Raw genomic sequence first — 12,069 nt, 5'->3', positions numbered from 1 at the left:
TTGTGGTCCATGGACTGCACCAGGCCAGGCTTCCCTGTCCTTCAAATCTCCCAGAGCTTGCTCAAAGTCATGTCCATTGAGTCAGTGATGACATCCAACCATTCCATCATCTGTCATCCCCTTCTCCTCCTGCCTTCAATCTTTCCCAGCCCTGGGGTCTTTTCAAATGAGTTGGCTTTTCACATCATGTGGCCAAAGTATACATTTTTTAAAATATAAATTTATTTATTTTAATTGGAGGCTAATTACTTTACAATATTGTATTGGTTTTGCCATACACCAACATGAATCCACCACAGGTGTACATGTGTTCCCCATCCTGAACCCCCCTCCCATCTCCCTCCCCGTACCATCCCCCTGGGTCATCCCAGTGCACCAGCCCCAAGCATTCTGTATCATACATTGAACCTGGACTGGCGATTCATGTATATCTGTTTTAATATTTTATGAATATTTTATGTGATCAATTTCAATGATGGCTTTCTTTCAGATGTATAAAATTGAAAAGAAATATTAATACTTTGATACTTATGTCTTATAAAAAAACATTTCCAGATTCAAAGAAGGAACAAAAATGATGGTTGATTTATATTATACTCTATCATATGGACATCTCAAAACTGAGATTGCTTGAGATACAGGCCAGTGTTATAAAGACATCACCAAGATAAACTTTTGTTAAAACCTGAGAAAATTTAACAGAACTTGAATCTGTGTTTTAAAAGATATTTTATCTGTGCTATAAGTAGACATTTTTTATTAAAATGAATGACAAGAAAGGAGAAAATAATGCCCTTATTTTACTTTCTGTTGATATTATGATGATGCCCACATTGAGAATGAAGCATCTTTGGTGATAATGGAATACCTTTTGAAAAGAATAAAAAGTACAGATTAGACTGTATTATAAGGGAAAATGAAATAGTTGGAGCTGTATGAACAACATATAAAAATTAATTAATGTCGGAGGAAGAATGCTTTGTGAAGCAGTGCTGGGAAAGTCTGCAGTAGCTCCTTAGAGCCAGTCCTAGTCTTACTTGTAACAGACATGAGTTATAGGATTTGTAAAAATAAAACAGCATTGTATTATGCAGTGATCCAAAAACAATCATAGCAGGTTTCTAACACATATTCAGAAATAGGAATAACAATTTTCAAATGAAACTATTTTTTCTGGGTTATTGCATAGTGCAGAAGCTATGAAATTCAGTGTTATATATTTAAGTAACAAAAATATGGATAATTCAGTACAGTCACACAGTCGTGTATGACTCTTTGCAACCCCATGAACTGCAGCACGCCAGGCCTCCCTGTCCATCACCAACTGCTGGAGTCTACCCAAACCCAGGTCCATTGAGTCGGTGATGCCATCCAACCATCTCATCCTCTGTCATCCCCTTCTCCTGTCCTAAAACTTTCCCAGCTTCAGGGTCTTTTCAAATGAGTCAGCGCTTCGCATCAGGTGACAAAAGTATTGGAGTTTCAACTTCAAGATCAGCCCTTCCAATGAACACCCAATACTGATCCCCTTTAGGATGGACTGGTTGGATTTCCTTGCAGTCCAAGGGACTCAAGAGTCTTCTCCAACACCACAGTTCAAAAGCATCAAATTCAGCTTTCTTTATAGTCCAAGTCTCACATCCATACATGACCACAGGAAAAAATCATAGCCTTGACTAGACGGACTTTTGTTGACAAAGTAATGTCTCTGCTTTATAATATGCTATCTAGGTTGGTCATAACTTTCCTTCCAAGGAGTAAGGGTCTTTTAATTTCATGGCTGGAATCACCATCTGCAGATATCTTGGAGCTTCCCAAAATAAAGCCAGCCACTGTTTCCACTGTTTCCCCATCTATTTGCCATGAAGTGATAGGAATGTATGCTATTATCTTAGTTTTCTGAATGTTGCACTTTAAGCCAACTTTTTCACTCTCCAATTTCACCTTCATCAAGAGGCTCTTTAGTTCTTCTTCACTTTCTGCCATAAGGGTGCTGTCATCTGCATATCTGAGGTTATTGATATCTCTCCCAGCAATCTTGATTCCAGCTTGTGCTTCATACAGCCCAGCGTTTCTCATGATGTACTCTGCATATAAGTTAAATAAACAGGGTGACAATATACAACCTTGATGTCCTCCTCTTCCTCTTTGGAAACAGTCTGTTTTTCCATGTCCAGTTCTAACTGTTGCTTCCTGACCTGCATATAAGTTTCTCAAGAGGCAGGTCAGGTGGTCTGGTATTCCATTCTCCTTCAGAATTTTCCACAGTTAATTGTGAACCACACAGTCAAAGGCTTTGGCATAGTCAATAAAGCAGAAATAGATGTTTTTCTGGAACTCGCTTGGCTTTTCCATGATCCAGTGGACGTTGGCAATTTGATCTCTTGTTCCTCTGCCTTTTCTAAAACCAGCTTGAACATCTGGAAGTTCACTGTTTATGTATTGCTGAAGCCTGGCTTGGAGAATTTTGAGCATTACTTTACTAGCATGTGAGATGAGTGCAATTGTTTTGTAGTTTGAGCATCCTTTGGCATTACCTTTCTTTGGGTTTGGAATGAAAACTGACCTTTTCCATACCTGTGGCCACTGCTATTTTCCAAATTTGCTGACATATTGAGTGAAGCACTTTCACAGTATCATCTTTTAGGATTTATTATAGCTCAACTGGAATTCCATCACCTCCACTAACTGTTCATAGTAATGCTTCCTAAGGCCCACTTGACTTCACATTCCAGCATGTCTGGCTCTAAGCGAGTGTGATCACACCATCATGATTATCTTGGTCATGAAGGTCTTTTTTGTACAGTTCTTCTGTATATTCTTGCCACCTCGTCTTAATATCTTCTACTTCTGTTAGGTTCATAATATTTCTGTTCTTTATTAAGCCCATCTTTGCATGAAATGTTCCCTTGGTATCTCTAATTTTCTTGTAGAGATCTCTAGACTTTCCCATTCTATTTTTTCCCTCTGTTTCTTTGCACTGATGGCTGAGGAAGGCTTTCTTATCTCTCCTTGCTATTCTTTGGAATTCTGCATTCAAATGGGAATATCTTTCATTTTCTCCTTTGCTTTTTTCTTCTCTTCACAGCTATTTTTAAGGCCTCCGCAGACAGCCATTTTGTTTTTTTGTATTTCATTTGCTTTTGGATGGTCTTGATTCCTGTCTCCTGTACAATGTCATGAACCTCTGTCCATAGTTCATCAGGCACTCTGTCTATCAGATCAAGTCCCTTAAATCTATTTCTCACTTCCACTGTATAGTCATAAGGGATTTGATTTAGGGCATACCTGAATGGTCTCGTGGTTTCCCCCACTCTCTTCAATTTAAGTCTGAATTTGACAGTAAGGAGTTCATGATTTGAGCCACAGTCAGTTCCCAGTCTTGTTTTTGCTGACTGTACAGAGGTTCTCCATCTTTGGCTATAAAGATTATAATCAATCTGATTTTGGTGTTGACCATCTGGTGGTGTCCAGACGATGCAGGAGCAGTAACTGCAACAGCACAGGAACAGCCGAGAGGAGCTACCCCATGCCCAAGTCAGGGGCGGTGGCTGAGAGGAGCTACCCCACGTCCAAGATAAGAGAAACCCAAGTAAGATGGTAGGCGCTGAGAGAGGGCATCAGAGGGCAGACAGACTGAAGCCACAATCACAGACAACTGGCCAATCTGATCACACAGTCCACAGTCTTGTGTAACTCAATTAAACTAAGCCATGCCATGTGGGGTCACCCAAGACAGTCAGGTCATGGTGGAGAGATCTGACAGATGTGGTCCACTGGAGAAGGGAATGGCAAACCACTTCAGTATTCTTGCCTTGAAAACCCCATGAACAGGATGAAAAGGCAAAAAAGATAGGACAATGAAAGATGAATTCCCCAGGTCAGTAGGTACCCAATATGCTACTGGAGATCAGTGGAGAAATAACTCCAGAAAGAACGAAGCGATGGAGATAAAGGAAAAACAAAACCCAGTTGTGGATGGGACTGGTGATAGAAGCAAGGTCCGATACTATAAAGAGCAATATTGCATAGGAACCTGGAATGTTAGGTCCGTGAATCAAGGCAAATTGGAACTGGTCAAACAGAAGATGGCAAGAGTGAACATCGACATTCTAGGAATCAGCAAATTAAGATGGACTAGAATGGGTGAATTTAACTCAGATGACCCTTATATCTACTACTCTGGGCAGAAATCCCTTAGAAGAAATGGAGTAGCCATCATAGTCAACAAAAGAGTCCAAAATGCAGTACTTGGATGCAATCTCAAAAACGACAGAATGATCTTTGTTCGTTTCCAAGGCAAACCATTCAATATCACGGTAATCCAAGTCTATGCCCTGACCAGTAACACTGAAGAAACTGAAGTTCTATGGTTCTTTGAAGACCTACAAGACCTTTTAGTACTGCCTCTTGAGAAACCTATATGCAGGTCAGGAAGCAATAGTTAGAACTGGACATGGAACAACAGAACTGGTTCCAAATAGGAAAAGGAGTACGTCAAGGCTATATATTGTCACCCTGCTTATTTAACTTATATGCAGAGTACATCATGAGAAATGCTGGGCTGTATGAAGCACAAGCTGCAATCAAGATTGCTGGGAGAAATATCAAGAACCTCAGATATGTAGATGACACCACCCTTAATGGCAGAAAGTGAAGAGGAAATAAAAAGCCTCTGATGAAAGTGAAAGAGGAGAGTGAAAAAGTTGGCTTTAAAGCTCAACATTCAGAAAATGAAGATCATGGCATCTGGTCCCATCACTTCATGGGAAATAGATGGGGAATCAGTGGAAACAGTGTCAGATTTTATTTTGGGGGGCTCTAAAATCACTGCGGATGGTGACTGCAGCCATGAAATTAAAAGACATTTACTTCTTGGAAGGAAAGTTATGTCCAACCTAGATAGCATATTGAAAAGCAGAGACATTACTTTGCCAACAAAGGTCCGTCTAGTCAAGGCTATGGTTTTTCCAGTGGTCATGTATGGATGTGAGATTTGGACTGTGAAGAAAGCTGAGCGCCAAAGAATTGATGCTTTTGAACTGTGGTGTAGGAGAAGACTCTTGAGAGTCCCTTGGACTACAAGGAGATCCAACCAGTCCATTCTGAAGAAGATCAGCACTGGGATTTCTTTGGAAGGAATGATGTTAAAGGCAAAACTCCAGTACTTTGGCCATCTCATGCGACGAGTTGACTCATTGGATAAGACTCTGATGCTGGGAGGGATTGGGGGCAGGAGGAGAAGGGGACGACAGAAGATGAGATGGCTGGATAGCATCACTGACTCGATGGACATGAGTCTGAGTGAACTCTGGGAGTTGGTGATGGACAGGGAGGCCTGGTGTGCTTTGATTCATGTGTCGCAAAGAGTCGGACATGACTGATCTACTCAACTGAACTGAACTTTCATTAGAGGGGACTGCAATGCAAAAGTAGGAGGTCAAGAAATACCGGGAATAACAGGCAAATTTGGCCTTGGAGTACAGAATGAAGCAGGGCAAAGGCTAATAGAATGTTCTTTTGTTCTGCCAAAAGAATGCACTGGTCATAGTAAGTATGGATAGGTTACTATGTACGATTTTATAAGAAGTCCTACATAAGAAGAAGTCGAGGCCATCTGATTTTTCTACAGAGCAGGGGAGACCTACTCTGACTTATGCTTCAAAGAGGGCAGCATAAGTACCAACTATGTGAATTACATAATCAAGTACCAAGTGAAAGTAAGGGAATCAGAAAAGAGGGTATTAAAATCATCCAGGTTATGGAAAATTATGACGTAGAAGCAGTGAAAATGGAGGTGGCAACACATGACCAAATTCTGGAGATATTTTTAGCTAATAGCATTTGCTAAAGTATTTTATGTGGGTCTGCAATACAGAGAAGTAGAGAGTGATCCTCAAGATTTGCATCTGAAGAAATAAAGAAATATTGTACTTCACAGATTATTGCACTTGTTTATTCTAATTCAAGTCTATTAATTTCTAAATTCTTATTTATACATAAGTTGAGAAATATTGATATAACTCAGGGGCATATATACAGGTCATTTTTCCTTTCAATGGAGATGACAAAGCAATTTATATAACATTTTCATACAAAATCTTGATTTAATTATTTATCTTACTTGTAAGCAAATAGCTGAGCATGAATTAGCTCTTTAAATAATTCCAGGAAGTTAAACATGCTTTTCAAAGTTAGTATTTTCCTTTTGCCCATTTTCTACACAATTTTTATGCTTCATTTACTTTTTCTTGTTGCAATTAATTTATTTGTACTTCTAAAATCAAGATAAAGATTTTTCTTTTTAAAAAATAATTTATTATTTATTTGGTTGCACCAGGTCTTTGTTATGGCCTGCAGGATCCTAAGCTGTGGCATGCAAGCTGGTTGGAGCATGTGGGATCTAGTTCCCTGACCAGGAATCAAACCTGGGTCTCCTGTATTGGGAGCACAAAATCTGAGGCACTAGATCACTAAGGAAGTGCCAGATTTTTCAATTCTAATGAATCAATAAGGAAAAAACTGGTCAGAATGATAATATATGAAGATACTTAAATCCTCATACTACATCTTAAAAACTCATAAGTAGGAAAAGGATAAAAGCTATATTATTGATTACTTGGTATGCAGCTACACTATGTAATGGGCTATGTAACATACAGAGATTAAGAAATAACTGTTGCTATTACAAAACTTCAAACTAGTTGAGGTTATCTTAAATAAATAATAACATTAATATATTATGGGATACTAATATGTACTGATCTTGAGCTACATCTCTTAAATGCTTTATCCATTTAACATTTGTTTTATTCTTATGGTATTTATACTAATATCTCCATTTTACAAATGAAGAATTTGGATCTCAGACTAGGAGTTTGAATATGATAATATAAATCAATGCTGCTGCTGCTGCTAAGTCACTTCAGTCGTGTCCGACTCTGTGCTACCCCATAGACGGCAGCCCACCAGGCTCCACTGCCCTGGGATTCTCCAGGCAAGAACACTGGAGTGGGTTGCCACTGCCTTCTCCAATGCATGAAAGTGAAAAGGAAGTCACTCAGTCGTGTCCGACTCTTCGCGACCCCATGGACTGCAGCCTACCAGGCTCCTCCGTCCATGGGATTTTCCAGGCAAGAGTACTGGAGTGGGTTGTCGTGGCCTTCTCCTTATAAATCAATAGACAATTGTGAAAAAAAATAGCATATGATCTAGTTCTCTGTGATTCAGAAAGTAATTGACATAGGTGACTAGAGAGAAGAGGCAAATCATTTAAGCCTAGAATAATCAGCCAAATTAACATAGGGCGTGGTTATGATATTTTTCCAAAGTAGAGTTTAGAGGACTTTAAAGTATTATATAGTAAGAATGCTATGAGTTTTAGCACCAGTTCTGGTTTCTTTTCCTTGTTCTGTTAGTTTATGAGTGTTAGAATTTTTGGCAGTCATTAATGTTTTGTCTCAATTAATTTTACCATTAAAGCAGATAAAATGCTTACTTCACATGTATACCTGTGGTGGATTCATTTTGATATTTGGCAAAACTAATACAATTATGTAAGGTTTAAAAATAAAATAAAATTAATTAAAAATAAATAAAGAAAAAGAAAAAGAAAAAAAAAAAAGAATTAACAGAAGCAATGCTTACCAAAAAATATTGTGAGGTGAAAAAGAGGACACGTTGAAGGAGGACAAATATAAAATTGAAACCCAAAAGAAAAGGTGAGTATAACAAGTAAGTATCACAGATTGATGGCAGTATGGAGACAACAGCCATAAGGGAAAACAGAATGCACTCTCCTTTAACTTGCACAAGGAACATTAACTGCATCAACCATTTGTAGGAATGAGTCAGTCTCAGCGATTCAGCATATGCACTAGACAACTGCAATTCAGAATGATGAGAGCTATAAAAAAGTTATATGGTGGGAATTAAAGCCACACAAATGAACTAATTGGGTTGACTAGTTCCAAAAGGCCAAGTGACTATAGCTTGTGTTAGTAGATATATAGACATTTCCTATAGGATCAAGATGAGAAAATTTATTTCAGGCCAATTTAAAGTAGAATAATTAGATTCCACTGCCATTTGAAGAGCTGAAAGAAGTTTAGTTTTCAGAGAGAAGGTTTCTGACACAAAAAAAGTATGATAGGAGGTGATGCAGAAGACCCCTAATTTTGAAAGACACTACATACCACATCTGGACCTTTCCAATAGGTTTAAGAGATGTGAGTTCCATTTTATAAGAAAGCATTGACTGATGCTCTCAGAATAAATTCTTAACTGTGAAAATCTGACTTCAAAAGGGCTGGCTAATAAGATCCTGAAATAATCCAAGAAAATTCAGATAAAATAGTGTTGATGATATTTATAAACACCAATATATGTTAATAAAAATCAGTTAAGAGTCAGAAGAAAAAAAAAAAGGAATTTTACTTGAGCCAAAGTGAAGTTTGTAACTTAGGACACAGACTCTCAGAAACCTCTGAGAACTGTTTTGCTTTTTAGATGTCAAAGGCACAGTTACACATTTTTGAGACAAAAGATATCACATCAAAATGACATTTTGATATCTTATATAAAATTCACCAAGAATACATAGTAAAGGTAAGCACGTACAAAGTGAACAGTCAGTCATCATGACCACCTACAGAGCTGGGAAATAATTATATACTTTTTAAGAAATTACTTTGTTAACATCATAAGAAAGAAAAAAAGACATTGATCTTTACAAACATTCTTATTTTTGAGATGCTCTGATTAAAGTGTAACAAAAACACACCCTGGACAGTTAAGAAAGAGAGAGGAGCTCAAACACACAGAATTTTATGATTAATTTTTATTGTCTGCCTTACAATACAAATTTTATTTCATCATATATGTTATTTGGTGCCTTAATTCTAGGAATAAAAAAAGTTGGATTTGAGAATAAAGTTTAGATTTCTGTTTTTCTTAAATAAGTATAGGAAAAACGATAAAGAACAGTTTATAGCAGTGATAAACGAGCTGAGCTTGTAAGATGTTAATTTTGAGGTTTTTTCTAAAGAGGCAAAAGAATTGCACTCCAAAAACTATAAGACATTGATTAAACAAATCCAACATGACACAAACAAATGGAAAAATATACCATGATCTTGTATTGGAAGAATATTATCAAAAAGGCAACCTGTAGATTCAGTGCAATTCTAATCAAATTACCAATGATATTTTCACAGAACAAGAATAAAAAAATCTTAATGTTTGTATGGAGATACAAAAGGCCCTGCATAGAAAAATAAATCTTGAGATAGAAAAACCGAGCTGGATAAATCAAGCTCCTTGGCTTAAGACTATACTATAAAGTTATGGTCATCAAAACAGGATAGTACTGGCACAGAAACAGAAATATAGATCATTGGAACAGGATAAAAAGCCCAGAATTAAACCCACATAGCTATGCTCATCTAATCTATGACAGGGAAGGCAGGAATACACAATAGAGAAAAGATAGTCTTTTCAATCAATATTAATGGGAAAACTTGACAATTATATATAAAAATGAAATTAAAACATGTTTTAACACTACACACACACACAAAACAAAAACAAAAACAAAAACAGATTAAAGTCAAAATATATTAAAGATCTAAATGTAAGACCTGACCCTATAAAACTCTTAGAGAAAACTGTAGGCAGAACACAGATTGATATAAATTGCATCAATATTTTTTTTAAATCGATCTCCTAGAGTAAGCAAAATAAAAACAAAAGTACACACACAGGAACTAATCAAACTCAAAACTTTTGCACAGCAAGGGAAACATAAACAAGAAAAAAAAAAACACAGCCCACAGAATAGGATAAAATACTTGCGAGTGATGAAACCGACAAGGAATTAATCTCCAAAAATTTTTAAAGAGTCCATGAAGTGTGATAGTAAGAAAACAAATAACTCAATCAAAATATAGGCAGAAGATGTAAATAGACATTTCTCCAAAGAAGACATGAAGATAGCCAAGAGATACTTGAAAAGAAGCTTGGTTATTGTTCAGTTCAGTTCAGTCGCTCAGTTGTGTCCAACTTTTTGCAACCCCATGGACTATAGGACACCAGGCTTCCCTGTCCTTCACCAAATCCCAGAGCTTACTCAAACTCATGTCCATTCAGTTGATGATGCCATCCAACCATCTCATCCTCTGTCATCCCCTTCTCCTCCCGCCTTCAACCTTTCCCAGCATCAGGGTCTTTTCAAATGAGACAGTTCTTAACATCAGGTGACCAAAGTATTAGAGCTTCGGCTTCAGCATCAGTCCTTCCAATGAGTATGCAGGCCTGGTTTCCTTTAGGATGGACTGGTTGGATCTCCTTGCTGTCCAAGGGACTCTCAAGAGTCTTCCCCTACACCACAGTTCAAAAGCATCAATTCTTCTCCACTCAGCTTTCTTTATAGTCCAACTGTCACATCCATACATGAATACTGGAAAAACCAAAGCTTTGACTAAATGGACTTTTGTTGGCAAAGTAATGTCTCTGCTTTTTAATATGCTGTTTAGGTTGGTGATAACTTTTCTTACAAGAAGCAAGTGCCTTTTAATTTCAGGGTGCAGTCACCATCTGCAGTGATTTTGGAGCCCCCAAAAAGAAAGTCTGTCACTGTTTTCATTGTTTACCCATCTATTTGCCATGAAGTTATGGGACGAGATGCCATGATCTTAGTTTTCTGAATGGAGAGTTTAAAGCCAACTTTTTCACTCTTCTTTTTCATTTTCATTAAGAGGCTCTTTAGTTCTTCTTCACTTTCTGCCATAAGTGTAGTGTCATCTGCATATCTGAGGTTATTGATATTTCTCCCCACAATCTTGATTCCAGCTTATGCTTCCTCCAGCCCAGCGTTTCTCATGATGTACTCTGAATAGAAGTTAAATAAGCAGGTGACAATATACAGCTTTGACATATCTCTTTCCTGATTTGGAACCAGTCTGTTGTTCCATGTCCAGTTTTAACTCCTGTCTCTTGACCTGCATACAGGATTCTCAAGAGACAAGTCAGGTGGTCTGGTATTCACATCTCTTTAAGAATTTTCCATAGTTTGTTGTGATCCACACAGTCAAGGGCTTTGCCATAGTCAATAAAGCAGAAGTAGATGTTTTTTCTGGAATTCTCTTGCTTTTTCAATGATCCAATGGATGTTGGCAATTTGATCTGAGAAATGCAAATCAAAACTAAAATTAGATATCTCTTCACAACTGTCAGAATGGCCATCATCACAAAATCTATAAACATTAAATGCTGGAGAAGGTATGGAGAAAAAGAATCCTCCAACACTGTTGGTGGAAATGTAAATTGGTGGAGCCACTCTACAGAACAGTATGGGCACTCTTTAAGAAATTAAAAATAGTTACCATAAGATCCAGTAATCCCACTCCTAGACATATATCTGTAGAAAACTATAGTTTGAGAAGATGCATGCATCTTAATGTTCTTTGTAGCACTCTTTACAATAGCTGAGACCTAGAAGCAACCTAAATTTTATTGACAGATGTTTTATATACAATGGAATATTAGTTAAAAAGAATGAAATAATATTTTGAAGCAACATAGATGGATACTATATTAAGTGAAGTAAGTCAGACAAAAAAAGTCAAATATCATATGATATTGTTTATATGAGAAATAAAAAAAAAATGATACAATTGAACTTATTTACAAAACAAAAAGGAACTCACAGATATAGAGAATAGATTTTGGATTAATAGTGGGAGACAGGTGGGAGGAAGGCACATATTGGGAATTTCACATTGATACTTCCACACTGCTATACTTAAAATAGATAGCCAACAAAGACAGGGAACTCTGTTCGGTACTCTGTGACAACCTGAATGGGAAAATAATTTGAAAAATAATAGATAGATATATATAAAACAATCAGTTTGTGTACAGCTGTAACTAACACAGCATTTTCCCCCCAGTTTATTTTCCTTTTTTTAAATTTTATTTTATTTTTAAACTTTACAATATTGTATTGGTTTTGCCAAATATCGAAATGAACCTGCCACAGGTATACATGTGTTCCCCATCCTGAACCCTCCT

Source organism: Bos taurus, chromosome 11, assembly GCF_002263795.3.
Source record: "Bos taurus isolate L1 Dominette 01449 registration number 42190680 breed Hereford chromosome 11, ARS-UCD2.0, whole genome shotgun sequence".
Taxonomy (NCBI): Eukaryota; Metazoa; Chordata; class Mammalia; order Artiodactyla; family Bovidae; genus Bos; species Bos taurus.
This window is presented reverse-complemented; position numbering follows the sequence as displayed.